A 13,959-nucleotide genomic window follows, 5' to 3' on the forward strand; every position below is an offset into this window, starting at 1 on the left:
TGATTAAAAGAACTAACTTCAGGAATAGAAGGATATAAGTGGATCCCAGTTCCAAAATGCAATGGAGTACTAGATGGAAGATCCTCTACTATCTCCTCTATGGAAATCAGTCTAGGTGGAAGATGTAGACCATCAGGTTTGTAAAATATTTCTGGAGCCGAAGAAGGTATAGCTTCTGCAGTAACAGATGCTGGAGGGGTGACACCTTCTGAATTCTAGAACTCAACTTCCAAATGTTCAGGTAAGTGAACTTCAGTCTCTGGTTCAACTCTAGATGGAGTTGTCTCAGGTATAGAAGTGCCTACCATTACACTAGGATCAGTTCTAATGTCCTCTTGTAACCGCGGAGCTTCTTCTGTAAAGGAAGATGTACCAGAAATGATCGGAGTAACTGTAGTCTCTAACGATGTTGAAACACAAGCTTCAAATAAATCAGGTGAATTGGACTCAGTTAAACGAGACTATTTTGCCTGCAATGGTTTCATTTCTAGAGTCAAAGACGGTTGACTCTCTAGTCTCCGCGAACAATGGGGTTTTGATTGACTTTCTTCCACAATTGCAGATTACTTGATCAACTCAAAATTAAGGCGAAAAAGATGTTCCATAATAAATAAATTTAATGACTCTTTGACACAACTTTTCTTTTTCAATTTTTAAGTGTCGAGGAAAAGCTAAAGATGACTCTAGTCGCCTTTGATTTTTAATGAGCCTGAAGTGACAAGTGCTCAGATGGACCTTTTATTTTAAGGAGTCGAGAAGGAACAAAAGTGACTACTCTCGAAATCTAGACAGAGGGATTACCAAACCAATCACAAAACTGCAATATACACCTTGGTGGTAAATTAAAGAGAAATTAACAAGGACTTATGTATGACAGTCAATCTTCCCAAATGTTGTGTTAGGTGCATTGCGATCGATAGGGCGGCAGACACGTACGGGGAACACAAGTCCATACTAGCACTTTTTGTATCAAAGAGGAGGAATCACCCAACCTTCGATAAAAATGATATCTACCAGGTTTTACGACACTGGAAAACGTCTCTAGCCTAGACTTCTAGATGTGTTGCGTTAGGTTCCAAAGCGTTTTTATGTTCATTGAGATTTATTTTAGAGTTGATCTTTCTTAAAAGTTTGTCTTTCAAGGTTCACCACATGATGTAGATGTACAATTCCTAAATATGCAATCTAAAATGATAAACAGTCGTTTGCTTTCTTTTAGCAAAGAAAATCCTAGCTACTGAGGAAAAAAGAGTACGATTCTTTCAACATAGAGAAAAGAGCACACACTAAATGCACTTTTCCTAAATCATCTTTAGCACACAGTCTAAATGCAAATGCAAATGCATGTATTTGTTTTTCTTTTCCTTAATGTGAGAATGCCAAAAAAGGAAAACTAAGTACAGACCTGAATTATTCTTTTCAGCGACATTTCAATAATTTCTTTTCAAAATGAAAGGAAGAATAAAAGGACACTTTTGATTTTGAATGAAAAACTGCTTTTGACACTTCAAATTTTGATAATTGAAATCAAATACAATGACAAAAGTATAATCGACTATCTAGAGGAGGAAGAATTTACGACAATCTTCCTTTTTGAATCAAAATGATAGTTACGACACTTTTTGCATAAAAAACGATGGTTCGATTAAGCTACTTTCGACCAAGGAGGATAGTAAATGATGGACAAATACATAAGAACATTTACATATCCTAATCAATGGAGGCTGAATAATGTAAAGGAAGATGGCTTCAATAATGAAATACTGATCATATGCAGAAAAACTATTGAATAGAGCTGAAAATAAGGAGGAAAAAACCAAATTTTAAAGAGGGAAACACTATCATTCAATCATCGCACCTGTCCTTAAGAGAAACAGGGATGCAACCCACTTGCAACACATCGGAGGTGCGATGCATATAGCTGCTAGTTACAGACAGTGTGATGGACCAGGGAACGAAACTAAGCTTGGTTTTTGCTCCAAATTTGCAGCTAAGTTTAGTGATTTAGGTTGAGCTATGATAGATAGTAAAACAAAGTACAGGGGTATGATCTTAGGAGGTTATTGAGTTACCACAAGGGCATTTAGAATGCTTGTAAGTCATATGTTTAGTTCATAAACCAACCTGGAGATTGACTAAAGCAGCATTCATCTACTTTGAAATTGCATAGCAAGAGAAGTTCGAAAGCTAGTTGGCTAACTTTAGGCTTCATCTGTAGTTTATAAAGCAAACAATAATAGTAAACAAACAAACTAATCACTCCCCAGTGGAGACGCCATTTTGTTTCTGGGAAAACTAGTGTCTTTTCGATTTGCTAGTCCCACTAAGATGGGTAGCTATCTTAGAAACAAATAATCAAAGCAAAATGTGATTTCCTCTATGTATGAAAGATAAGAGAGAAGCAAAGAGGACCAACCTGGATCTTCCGCTTGGCTCCTTGCTTGTTACCTCTCTCCCTTGATAGAGCTTGCCACTCCTCTCCTACTTGTCCCACTTTAGAGAATACCTATAGAGGCAAAGCAACAAAACACCATGAAAGCATCTCGATCTATAATACTATAAACAATGTAGAATCAGAAATACATTGACCATACAATTGCATTCATAAACAACAAGATTCACAAATACACGATTATATGGATGAAAACTCAAACAACGTTATTAATAGTAGAAGAGAGGATTACAACCCAACTATTTGATACAGCATCAAAGCCCTCTTCACCTCATGAAAAGCAAGATCACCCAACAATACAATGTTCCCTCTCAAAGAGAAACCAACAACACTTCCTTACAAATTACAAAATTCCAGCCTCTAGATCTCTTAGATGAGGGATCCATATATAGATGTCTTGCAACGGTGTGAGTCAGCTCTGGGTTTCTGATTAGTTCCATTCCACTAATAGTTCTTGGTTCCACTTGGAGATTTCTTTGATCTCTTACTCATCCCTGGGCGAATTCAGAGAGGCAAGTGTCATATGAGAAGTTTCTAGAAGATTCCGAGGGCATCCACTTAGCAAACACTCTCTGCCACTTCTCTATTCTCGCTCATCGCACCCTACAGAAGGCATTTTCAGTATGCATCTCACTTCTCATGTGTAGCAGGTGAGATGCATCGCACCCTGACAGTGGAGCAGTCAATATGGTCCATTTTTGTCTAGTTCTGAGTGGTTTTTCTGGTGGAACTTTTGGGAAATTATGTAATCATTTGACCATGATCCTTTAGGGTATGAAACAACACTTTTAGGGGTTAAAGAGCCCTTGGTTTATCGACATATATGATTGGGGTTGAAGTGCCCAAATATGTCTATAATAGATAGTCATGAATGTTAGTAACTTGTTGTATGAATTGCAATCATATGCATGATGAGTATGTTCATTTCATTTGAGATATTTATGTTATATATATCATGTTATCTAGATTGGTCAATGCAGAGGATTGTGGTCATGATATTCTCGTATGAGTAGATGTACTTGTGATATTGTGTCATACTAATCTGGATTGATTTTGCAAATGTGATAGCCTCCCCTGAGATGGCTTAAGGTATGAGTTTGATTATGTCATCTATTTTCATATCTAACATGTTATATTTACAAGTTTTTTGGATGTTTGAATAATTTAATGATATGAATATGTGTCTATGATATTTCTTGAAGGAATGATCATGTTTTAAGATGGTTGTACTAACACAATATGTGTTGAGATAGTTGATATGTACTTGAGGATCTGAATGGGAAAGTTAATTTTTGTTGTGCTAAATTCTAGTTTAGAATAGTAAACAAAGTGATTGAGGAATAGGAAGTGAATTGCAAGTTTTTCATGAGTTTTTATGTCTTTATATGAAATTCATGAGCTTAAACATGAATTGAAAAAACACTGAACAACATCATAATAGTAATACACTCAGCAATTGGTAAAGGAGTTCACGCTTCCTAGGCTACGTCTCCTTCGTTAAACTTCTAATGGCTGGACTGAATCTCATTATGCTCAAAATACTTAAGTGATAAAGAGTACATAAATTGTGCTGATGAAAATAGTGGCTAGTTTCCCCTTCAAGGAAACATTCTTTTGCAAAGAACACTCACTCTAAAAGCATGACAACCTATAGTCAGTCATGAAACAATCAACAAGAAAAGGGTTCTAAAATCATTACTCCATACTCCATCTGTCAATGAGCATAGCAAGTACAACAATTCACTTAAATTAATCAAAGAGAACTTTCCTCAAAGACAAAATGAGAAAAGAGAAAGATGAGATACACCGTAGATGTCTCAACTACTGTAGAGAACATATGAAAGTTGGAAAACCCATAAAAGGTCCTATCCATTCTCAAAAGCCTTCAAAAATTGATTGAACCACCTGGTTAATCCTAACACCCATAGACTTAACCTGAAAAATATCTCTTTAGAAATGCTTCAATGGATCTGAAACCTATTTCGTTAGCTTAAGAAGACCGAAAAATGCCTGTCTAGCCTCTTCTTTCTCCCAAATGGGTCAAAAACTGAAGAAATTATGAGCTTTCCAAGTTTTGTTGCTAGTTGACCCACAAATTTTCCAAGTCCAGCTAACTTCCCTACAATGTCAGCCCATATTTTACTAACAGAGCAACAATTTGGAACAATCCCAGTGCAATTTGTGCTAGCATTAAATTACCCAGTGACACCCGTGCGCACCCTCCTAGTCACGCGGACCCCGTACGTGACCTAAGGATGGCCCCCGTGGTATAGCCCCCTTCAAATTGGCCCTTGGCTCCTGGGCTATGGTCACATGGTATATTGTTTTAAAGTTGTGAAGGCCAGGGCTAAGCCTTGGCCCTTGGTCCTGACCCTGATCCTTTTGAGTGCGGTGACTAGGGTTGGGGTTAGAACCCAGCCCTCACCCCATATTCTCCCCCAATTAATATTCAAAGAAGCTTTGGGTGGGTCCTTTTAACAAGGCCCACCCTTGGCACAGTGGCATATGCAAATAATTGTTGGAATGAGATCTGTAGTTCAAATCCCATGAGGTGCATTTCCTCATATTAACATGTTTTTAGTGGCCCCCATGATGCCACATAGAAGCCTCCGGTTGGGCCACATGGCAACTTGTGCCTGGCCACTAACCCACCAACAAAAATCGCCCAAATCAACGCCAATGTTATTCGGACAGGTGGCGAGACATGATTGTCCCAACGGAGACCAGTCAACCATGCCTAGTCAGCACACCCAATCATCCTTCCACGTCACCAGTATGGATTGCTGATTGGGCTGTCAAATTTTGTACCAAATTCGACTGTTTTGGAAAACGAATAAAACATGTTTCTAGGAGCATACAAATTTCATTTTGCACGAAATAAGTTGCGAAAGATTCAGAACGATGAGAACTATTTAATAGTTTAGGTTCCACACTAATATGAAAACTTTGAATTTTGAGAAAATTTTTGAGCTCTGGATCTTTCCTCCCCATTGGGAGCTTTTGGACCCCAAAATATCACTTTTAGTTGTTCAATAGATGAGCATATTTCTCCCTCATCTTTCCAATCTCAATCCATTTGGCCTTGGAAATTTTCAAACTAATCTTGAACTATTTGATGTACCAATGGGATTTTCTCAATGAACTTCTTAGCTTTGTCAATGTCGCTATGGACATCAATAACAACATCCTTCCAAAGAATGAAAGCCAATGGAAATTTTCTATAAATGAGTGCTTGACACAATTGTAACATGCTTAATGTGCTTCAAACACTCATCTCAAAGCTTAGGATGCTTACTAAAATATACACAAATCGAAATGCATCTTACAATATGGAAGAGATTTGACTCCCAAATTCCCATACAAATTGACTCACCATCAAGCCAAAATAGCATAACAATGCCAAAGAAATTATTACTTCATATAAGTGATTTATTCACAAGCATCCTTTTTACAAAATGTCGAGCTGTGGGGACATGCAACAAGTGAAATACAAAATAAATGCAGTCTTTAACTAGAAAAATAGTCGAACCATTTCTAACCCAACCATGCTAGGTAATTTTCTTTCTGCACTTCACTTCCTTTTCAAAACTCCATCTCGAATAGTTATGGTGTGCCTTGCACATTCCTCTACCTTCTCCTTCTTAGCTGATTCCATTACCTATTTTTCCTTATTTGGATGAAGATGTGGATGAAACTTCCAACACTTTTCAATCCAATTCCCACTTATGTTGCAATGAGTGCAAGCATTTTTGTGAGCTTTTCTTGGCACAAATGTCTTTAAACTTGGATGTAAATTTCCCTTTTTGGTCTCAATTCGAATTGACATATTCATATTCTTGACTAATGCTTTTCTTTTGTGGCACTTAGCTACACAATGGTTATGTGATAACAAAAATTGCATGAAAAAACATTCCACAATTTGTTTTTCAAATCATCATGTTGTTCTGATCATCAAAAGCCTTGGATAATCATGATTCTTATACCTCTTATGTATTTCCTTTGGCTTATGAGCTTGGTGAGGCGAACCTGTCTTAGTATCTACTTCAAATTGTTCATATCTCTTTGGAGAATTCTTGAATTTCATGTCCTCATTTTTCTTTAGAAACCAAGCTGGTAACAAAGCCGGATGAAAATCCCAACACTTTTCCTCCTCATGTCCTCTCTTATGACAAAAATAAAAAGGTACCCAAGAGCTATCGCTGGAAGACCATTCTTCCTTTTCAACATAGCCCAAACTTTCATATCAATGTCTCTAATTTGCCTCAATTGGATCGATAATGCCATGATTGTTCACTCCAAGGCCTCCTCCCTTGTAACCCATCTTGGACAATACAGTTGTTCCTATGCCTTTCCTATGATTCTCAAAAGATGCAATAGAGCTTAAATCAACATTTTCATGTAAAGAAAATGCATATAAATGCTTACCAATTTCCTCATCTTTCGACTGAGGGACAAAGATGATCTTAAACTCTTTCCTAATTCTTGAGGTGCCTTCTTGGACTCTTGGTATTTCTTCTTTCAACTCGTTGAACTTTGGCGCTGATAGAACATAAACCTCAAAATCATGACGGAAAAAGGTGTAGACCTGGCCATCTTCATTCTCTCAGGGACTTTCTGCACTAGCCTCTTGTGGGTACTCATCTAAAAATTCCTCCTTCTTCTCTACTCTAGATGAAGTAGTGGGGGATGCTTCAAGGAAACCTCCTTGTGTCCCTAGTACATAGGAGGCATGTTATGAAACCAGCTTAAGAAAAGATAGAAAAGATAGATCAATGCCTTAGAATTCAGCCTCTTCGAGGGGGCAACCTCCTTTACATTACATAAATGAACAATTCTTGGATGATACAAATGAAAAAACCTCCTTTCTATATATAGGAGTCTAAGGAGTCACAATATAATCCAGCCGACCTAACAATAATAATATAAAGCCACAAAAATAACAATAGAGGGATTCTATGGGGCACAGAAGTAACAATATGGGGGTAATAGGGGCACAACAATATAAATAAGGGGTATAACTACAATAGTAATGGGGTAATCACTAGTATTATAGGGAACCAACATGCCTCTCTCCTTCAAAAAAGTGTTGTCCTCAATGCTTGAGTAGTTCTGGATACTTCTGCATAAAATTCTCATCCTCCCATGTGGAATCTTCAGCAGATAAGTTCTTCCACTTTATAAGATACTCTGAAATTGATCGATTTCGTAGCTGTCGAGTTCTTGTTTCTGTGACTGCTTCTGGTTCCAATATAATTTTTCCTTCCTCGTCAAGTTCTGGAAATATTGTTTGAATTGGGAGCTTGTCACCTATAACCTTCTTTAAACATGAAACATGGAAAACTGGGTGCAATCGAGAAGCTGCAGGAAGCTCCAATTTGTATGCCATAGTACCAATCTTTTGCAACACCTTGTACGGACCATAATACTTTGGTGATAATTTATTATCCTTCTTAGCTTGCTTTAGGGACATTTGCTTATATGGTTGTAGCCGTAGGAATACCCAATCACCTACATCAAAACTTCTTTCACTGCGATGTTGATCTGCCTGTTGTTTCATTCTATTTTGTGCCAACACGAGGTTATCCTTTAAGAGTTGGAGGACTTGTTGTTGATGTTCGATGTGATGTTCCACTGCCTGAACCTTAGAATTTTCTCTTAAATATGATGTGATGGATGGTTGTTGATACCCATAAAGTGCCATAAATGGGGTCATTTTTGTTGCTGTATGGAAGGAAGTGTTATACCACCATTCAGCCAGAGGCAACCATTTGACCCATTGTGTCTGTTTATCAGATACAAAGCAACGAAGATATCCTTCCAAACATTTGTTTACTATCTCAGTTTTCCCATCAGATTGAGGATGATAAGATGAGCTATGAGCTAACTGAGTACCAAGACAAGAAAATAATTCTGTCCAAAAATTTCCAGTGAAAATGGGATCTCTGTCACTTACAATAATCTTTGGGTTTCCATGTAGCTTTTGAACTGTTTCCATAAATGCAGTAGAAACTGTACTGGCTTTAAATGGATGTGATAATGCACAAAAGTGTGCATACTTGGTAAGTCTGTCAACTACCACCATGATGACACTCTTTCCCTCAGACTTGGGTAAACCTGTGATAAAATCCATTGAAACCTCCTCCCAACGTTGGCTTGGAATGGATAAAGGTTGTAATAGACCCGGTGTCTTAATTGTTTCAACTTTATTTTGCTGGCAAACCAAACATTCCGCCACAAACTTTTGAATATCTGATTTAAGGCCATCCCAAAAAAATTCCTTCTTAACCCTGTGGTAAGTTTTTAAAAATCCTGAGTGCCCTCCTAAGGGAGAAGTGTGCAATTCCATAAGAATCTTTTGTTTTAGCTGGGAATTCTTACAGAGGTATAAGCGATCTTTGTACCATAACGAATCATTTTGCCAGCTAAATGTATCAGAAGTACTGGAATCTTGTTGTAGCTTTCGAATAAGTGCCCACACTTCTTCGTCATTCTTCCATTCCTCCCTTGCTTCGTTTATCCAATCTGGTTGGATAATAGAAATGGCACACAACAATGCTTCCACATCCTCATCCTTTCTTGAGAGTGCATCTGCCACCACATTTTGCTTCCCTTTTTTGTAGATGATTTCAAAGTCATAACCCAACATCTTTGTGACCCACTTTTGTTGCTCTTCAGAGGATAATCTTTGTTCTAAAAAGTATTTAAGGCTATCATGATCCGTTTTTACCTTGAAGTGTCTTCCCATTAGGTAGGGTCGCCATTTCTTAAGTGCATGGAGTATTGCCAACATTTCCTTCTCATAAATAGCTTTGCTTAAAAACTTTCCCTTGATTGGACGACTTTCAAAAGCAATGGGTCTTTCATCTTGCATTAGAACAGCACCAATTCCATTTCCTGAAGCATCACATTCCACAATAAAGGTTTTTGTGAAGTCCGGTGTAGCTAAGACCGGTGCTTGGCACATTGCCTCTTTAAGATGTTCAAAGGCCTTTGTTGCTTCTAGAGTCCATGAAAATGAATCTTTCTTCAATAATGTTGTTAGAGGTGCTGCTATTCTCCCATAATTCTTAACAAACTTGCGATAATACCCTGTCAACCCAAGAAATCCTCGCAGATGCTTTATGGATGTGGGGATTTTCCATTCCTTAATGGCTTTAATTTTGCTAGGGTCTACCTTAACTCCTTCATGAGATACAATATGACCCAAATATTCCACCTCCTGGACTCCAAAGAAACATTTGGATCTTTTTGCATATAATTGTTTCTCCTCCAATAGTTGTAGCACCCTGTCAACATGTTCAACATGATCCTTCCAAGACTTGTTGTAGATTAGTATATCATCAAAAAATACTAACACAAATTTTCTAAGGAATGGTTTGAAAATTGAATTCATCAAACCTTGAAATGTTGAAGGTGCATTGGTAAGGCCAAAAGGCATGACCAAAAATTCATAATGACCCTCATGAGTTCTAAATGCCGTTTTCGGAATGTCTTCAATCTTCATTCTGATTTGATGATATCCCAACGAAGATCCAACTTGGTGAAGTAAATTGATCCATGCAATTCATCCAGTAATTCATCAATAACAGGAATGGGGAACTTATCTTTAATAGTGAGCTTGTTGAGCTCCCTATAATCCGGACACATGCGCCATGATCCATCCTTCTTGTGCACCAATACTACTGGAGCTAAGAAAGAACTTTGACTCGGTTGAATTATACCAGCCTCTAGCATTTCTGCAACCATACGTTCAATTTCACTTTTTTGGACAGGGATATCTGTACGGCCTGATGTTTGGAGGAACACTTCCTGGAATCAGATGAATAGCATGATCATGATCACGCATAGGTGGGAGACCTTTTGGAGTCTCAAATACCTTGGAATGATTGTCCAGGACTTTTTGGAGATCTGGAGAAATAGATGATTCCAATGTGGAAACATCTAGCGAACATAATTGTGCAATTACACCTCTTTGCTCCTTTTTTAGAAGCTTTGTCATGCCATTAGAGCTGATTATCTTTCCTGGTTTCCCTGCAATACCCCTTAATTCAACTTCCTTTCCTTTCGTAGAAAATTTGATGAAAAGTTCTTGAAAATTAAAAGCTATTGTACCCAAGGATTGTAGCCATTGGACTCCTAGTACAACATCAGCACCTCCCATTGGAATGGAAAGCATTGGGCTAGTCAATACATATTCTCCCATGGATAGCTTGATATTATGGCACTTTCCAGAGCAATTTATTGTTCCTCCATTTGCAATCATCACTTGACACTCTGGTGCTGGATATAGGAAGCAATTCAATTCTTTTGCTACCCTACAATGAATAAAATTGTGGGTGCTTCCTGAATCAATCAACACTATTACCTTTTTCTTCTTGATTTGTCCTTCTATCTTGATGGTTTGAGGAGTGGTAATTCCCACCAATGCATTACAAGATATGGTCGGATTTATTTGTTCTTCATCTAGGCTTTGTTCCTGGAGTATATCTTCTTTTTTTGACCTTTCTTGCTCCTTTTCTTCTTCCTCTTCACAATCTATGTAGAATAATTTCTTCTCAGCACACTTATGACCTTTAGTGTATTTGCTATCACAACTGTAACAAAGCCCTTTTGCTCTTTTTTCTTCCAATTGTTGTGGTGTCAACCTTATAGGTTGTGGAAGACTAGGGGCAACAACACTTCCGTCTTTATAGTTGTGAGTGGTATGCTTCCTGGTTGCCATAATTTTGCTTTCCATTTTTCTTGCTAACCTGAATGCCTTCTCTAATGAATCAGGTTCCCAAAGGCGAACATCATGTTGGATATTATCCTTTAAAGACCCTATGAACACATCAATCCTATGGTCCTCTGGAATATCTTTTACCCTTATGTTCAATTTTTGGAACTCCTCAATGTGCTCCATTACTGAACCCTTTTGTTTGAGACTTATCAATTGGCTAAAAAAAGTGTTGCTTTTTGTATCTTCATAATGTGCTATCAATTCTTCTGTAAAAATTGCCCAAGTGATAAATTTTTTACGATGGCAAAGCCATTGATACCATACAAACTGATTTGGTTCCATATATACAGTTGACATACGTACCTTTTGTGCGTTTTGCACATTATTGAGACCGAAGAATTGCTCCATCTGTAATATCCATGTGGTGGGATCCTTGCCATCAAACTTCCTCATATCAATTTTTGGAATATGGTGATCATTCAATCCAACATTAGCGTCTATGGAATCATGATTAACATTTCTTTTGTTCTCATCATGAGTTTCCTTTACTACCTTTTCACCATTAGTGACCCTTTCTTGTAGCAACTTCTTCAATTCTTCCATGTCTATCTTCAAATCTTCCATGTCTCTCTTCAAATCTGTCTTCGAATCATCCATCTTAGCTTCCATGCCCTTTATCTTAGATTCCACACCATTTATCTTAGATTCCACGCCACTTATCTTAGCTTCTGTTAGCTTCTGTGAGCGTGACATTTGTTGCACTTGTTCTTGTAATTTTGATATATCATGTAGCATTTCTTCCTCTTCTTCATGAGTCATGCTAGAGCTTTCAAGTTCCTTACTAGGTGTTTGCATTTTATTTCCTCGGGGCATCAATTACCGATAATAATGCTCTACTATGCCCTTTGAATTCTGTTAAACCAAGCTTACACAAAAATTTAAAAAAAAACTACACACCTTTTTTCACTTTATAGAACACTAATATTGAATCTGATGTATCTCTGTAATTTTGGATCATCCAGTTCTCAAATTTCTACCTGTAGTAGCCTTCTGCATCCTCTTTCCAATGCCACAATTCTGAGCCAAATTGGATTCTCCAAGAAAGAGTTATGTGAAATCTCCCACAGTGACTTGCTTTTATACTGGTTTAGTAGAGCGAACTTGTACAACGTACCACGAGTCACTGTTTCAGCATTTGAATCTAAAACACACATAAAAGAAACTACAGTCCATCCTCTTTCTGTACCTTCTTACGAAATTTCAATCCGATCCACAGAGAGAAAGTTATGACGATTTTCCCCAGGTCACCTGTTTTGAATGTAATTCAGGAGTCTGCAAAAACACCAACTTCCTCAGATCATATCTCCGTAAATATCGCTCAAAAAGCTCTGAAACTCAAACCCACGATTCAGCGCGATTTCTTCTCAAATGGGTTTTTCTTGTGACTTCAGAAACATCACAGAAAAAAGTTATAGCGAAAATGCCACGATGACCTGTTTGGAGCAGCGAAACCCTAGAATCCAAAGCTCTGATACCAAATGTTATGAAACCAGCTCAAGAAAAGATAGAAAAGATAGATCAACGCCTTAGAATTCAGCCTCTTCGAAGGGGAAACCTCCTTTACATTACATAAATGAACAATTCTTGGATGATACAAATGACAAAACCTCCTTTCTATATATAGAAGTCTAAGGAGTCACAATATAATCCAGCCAACCTAACAATAATAATATAAAGCCACAAAAAGAACAATAGAGGGATTCTATGGGGCACAGAAATAACAATACGGGGGTAATAGGGACACAACAATATAAATAAGGGGTATAACTACAATAGTAATGGGGTAATCACTAGTATTATAGGGACCCAATAAGGCACCTTCTATTTGGCAAGATACATAAGTTGCATTTATGCCATGCCCACAAGATTTCTTAGTATTGGTGGGACTCTTTGCTTCTTTGGTAGAACACCATTCACCAGTCTATTCTTTCACAACATTCTACAACATGAGGCACATATTTTGCTTCTCTTCCTCAACAATTTCGAGTAGTATTTTGAGCTCCATGTTCTCTTGTTGGAGAAATTCAATAATTTCCTCCAAATCTTGGAGACTATCATTCTTTGAACTCATGCCCATGCTTACAGAAGCTTCAACTGCAATTTGAGGTAGAACTGCAATTTGAGCTTCAAAGTTGTAAGCTTCAGATTCACTTACAAATAGTTAAATCCTCCTTGCACAAATAAAACATAATGCTCTAATACCAACTTGATCTGAACGGGAAAATTAGTGCTTGTTGTGATAATTTCCAATTCAGAATAGCAAACAAAGTGCCTGAGGATTATGAAGTAAATTGCAAGTTTTTCGTGAGTTTTTATGTGTTTATGTGTAATTAATGAGCTTAAAACATGAATTAAAAAAAACTCAACAACAACATAAAAATGAACAATTGTTAAAGGAGTTTACCCCTCTTGTGCTATGTCTCCTTGGTATAGCTTCCAATGGGTTGACCCAATCTAATTATGCTCAAAATACTTCAATGGTAAACAATGCATAATGTGTGCTGACCAAAATAGTGGTTAGTTTCCCCTTCAAGGAAACATTCTTCTCCAAAAATACCTCACTCTAAAAACATGACAACCTACAGTCAATCATGAAACAATCAGCAATAAAATGGTTCTCAAACCTTTGTGACGTGATTAATCCGAAAGACTATCTCTCTTAAGAAAAAGGTTCTCAAATCAAGACCCCATACTCCATCTGACAATGAGCATAACAAGTACAACAATT

The sequence above is a fragment of the Pinus tabuliformis genome, chromosome 9 (genome assembly GCF_031772625.1).
Source record: "Pinus tabuliformis cultivar Carrire ecotype Pingquan chromosome 9, CPIR1, whole genome shotgun sequence".
NCBI classification, from domain to species: domain Eukaryota; kingdom Viridiplantae; phylum Streptophyta; class Pinopsida; order Pinales; family Pinaceae; genus Pinus; species Pinus tabuliformis.